We start from the raw sequence: 3,259 nt of genomic DNA, 5'->3' as shown, positions 1-3,259 counted from the left end.
ATACTTTTTAATTAACTTTAGAGTTTAGAGTCTAGTTATTCGATTATTTTAAAGAGTTTAGATAATAGTACTCGTTATAGAAGTATTTATATTTATAGATATACTTAGATTTTATCTATTACTTCTTTTCTTCTTTTAAAATACTAAATACTAAGTATAATATTACTTTCGCTATTAATTTCTTCGAATTATAGTATACGTCTCTAATTATATTAACGAGGTTATATAATAATATATATTCTATTTCTCTTCGGTTATAGAACTTAGTAAGTTCCGGATCTACTATACTCGAATATAACGATTATATTAGGAACGCCTAATGGGAATAGGCAGAGTACAGCAATATAGTCTTCAATTAGTATTAAGTACTCCTTAACCCTATAGTTATACACGACTCGAAGCATAAGAGAAGAAAAGCTCTCTTATATAGGTCGCGTGCCGTTTATATCTCTTAGCTCTATCCGAGTAGCCGAGAGATATAAGTTATCGATAGTTAGTAATAGTAGTTAGCCTCGATATTCGTAATATTATTCTCCTCTTCTAGGTTTCTCGTCCTTAAGAAAGCGATAGTATTATATACGAGTTATATACTTCGTTACGTACTCGGTACTTTCCCTCTTTCTAATATAGCCTTACGTAGCCTTATAAGAGTATTATACGCTTAGGATACGACTTATATAAGTTCTTAGCGATATATTCGCCTACGCCTTATAGCCGTAACGACTTATAAATAAACAAGAGTTAGATTTCTAGAGTCCTTTATATTCCTCGCCTCTTCTAACTCGTACTCTTCTCTTATATAACTTATTAATTAACTCGTAATCTTCTCTTATTTAACTCGTTAACTTTCTACTATATCTTTAGTAAAGTAAGTCTCGATTACGCCTAAGAGAAGATCGCTCTCTTTATCTCCTTCTTCTCGTAAGCGAGTCCGATTCGTCTCGCTAGAAGACTATAATAAGTTATCGTATATTCGATATATTTAGTCTCTTTAGGACGGCTCGTAGTAACTAGACTATATCTATCTATCTAGCCGTAGCCGCTATAGACGATACGCCTTCGCTAATTATACTACCGCTTAATATCTTCGTATAAGTCGTATACTATTCTCTTACGAGTATTATACTAATCTCGATAAGGTCTCGAACTTATATCTAGATAATACTAGAGCTATCTTAAGTCTTAATAGTCGTTTATTAGATAGTAACTCTACCGCTATAGAGCGGGAGTTAATAGAAGCGGTAGACGAATTCTACTATCGTCTCTTAGCTACTAATCGATAGATTCGTCGAATTACTATTAAGGCGTCTATAACTCGTAGTAGTATTTTTTCTAGTTCTTTAGCCGCTCGACTAAATATATCTATTTAGTAAGAGATCTTTAAGACTATATCGCTTACGACTAGTATATCTTTCTTAACCGCTTCCCCTATTACCTTACTCTCTAATATCGATACTTCTAGTCGAGTTTCTATAGACTCGACGGCGCTAGAATAAACTATAAATATAATAGAGTTCTTAATTCGCTAGACTAGAGAAATTTAGGCTAGTATAGAGACTCTTACGATAAGACTTCCCTTCTACTTATCGTATACGACTCGCTAACTAGTTATATAGATTAACTTTAATATCTTCTTTACGGCGATACGAGAGCGAGCGAACGGAATCGAGAAGTACTATTATCGTATCGCCTATCTTATTATTAATATATCTATTCGTTAGAATATCTTAGAGACGATCTTAGACGAGCTAGTTAATTATATTAAAATTGTCGAGAATAAGTTTATATTAAAGAGTAAAGACGAGTAGATAGTACGTCTACGACTCGTCTACGTCTCTCTTATTATTAGTCTCTTTCGCTAAAGATATTAATATTAGACTTTTATTCTACTTTTCCTAAATCTCTTAATTACCGTATTTACGTTTTCTAGATAATTTTTAGATTCTTAGCTATTATAGGCTTCGCTAAAGTCTTTCTATTAAACGTAGAACTCGGTTCGCCCGCGCCTCTAGTACTTATTAAGAATTCTCTTAACTTCTTATTCTTCCTCTCTTTTAATATTAATTAGTTCCGAAGTTTTATTTCTAGGTCGCTTACGATACGCTTATAAGAGAAATATATAGAAGATATAGTATAGTCTATCGTATTTCGCTAGAAGTTCTAGTTTATACGTATTCTAGCTAATTCTCTCGATAATACGAAAGAAATCTAAGAACTAATTAGATAGTTTACGACTTATACGCGAAAGACTAATATTCTTAGCTACTAGTAATATATAGTCTTTAATATTAAAGAATATTAATTATCGTTTCTTATTATAATACTTCGCTATCTTTATAATTTACTTCTTAGTAGTAGTTCTCGCCTTAGTAGCGTAGTATAGCGATCTCGCTAACGCTTTAGCTCTTCGTTCTACGAGTATATTCTTATTTAGATTTATCTACGAGTCGCGTTCGAGATTTATATCTAGAGTAGGCGTAAAGCGAAGTACCCTTAAGAAGGGAGTTTCGCCTATAGTTATATTAGATATTAAGTTTATCGTATACTTAGCGCTTATAAGTAGGCTAGCCTAATTTAACTACTCGTAGTTAATATAGTACCTTAGATACGCTTCTAGAGTTTAGTTTATCTATTTCGTCTAACTATCGATCTAGAGATAGAAGAATATAAAGAAAAGTCTACGAGTCGTAAGAAAGACGTATAATATTTCCTAATACGCTATAATAAAGATAGTTCCGCGATTACTAATAATCGACTTAGAGGCGTCGAATCTCGCGACGACTTTTTCTAATACTAGCTAGACTATATCTATAGCTATAATATCTAAACGATACGACGTTAAACTTACTATCTTCGAGTATCTATTAATAATAACTAGTATTATATTATATATACGTTCTCCGCTTATTAATAGTAGTAGATCTACGATAAAGTCTATTAAGATATCTTACTAGGACTCTTACGGCTATAGAAGAGGCTCGAGCTTCCTATAAGACTTATACCGTAGTACTTTTATTCGTTAATAGATATTATAGATCTTAATATAATTAATTATATCTTTCCTAATATACGACTACTAATAGTACTATATAATAGTCTTTATTATTCGACTCTTACTAAAATATCCGCCCTACTAGAGATTATTATAGTTCGTCTAGAGAATCTCTTCTCTTATAATAAAATTATATAATATATATACGACTTCGTCGCGATAGACTATATCTTTCTAGTCGATAGTCTAAGTTTCTTAGAACTCGCC

This window comes from Exophiala dermatitidis (assembly GCF_000230625.1).
Source record: "Exophiala dermatitidis NIH/UT8656 unplaced genomic scaffold supercont1.1, whole genome shotgun sequence".
Classification (NCBI taxonomy): domain Eukaryota; kingdom Fungi; phylum Ascomycota; class Eurotiomycetes; order Chaetothyriales; family Herpotrichiellaceae; genus Exophiala; species Exophiala dermatitidis.
Note: the sequence above shows the minus strand (reverse complement) of the source record.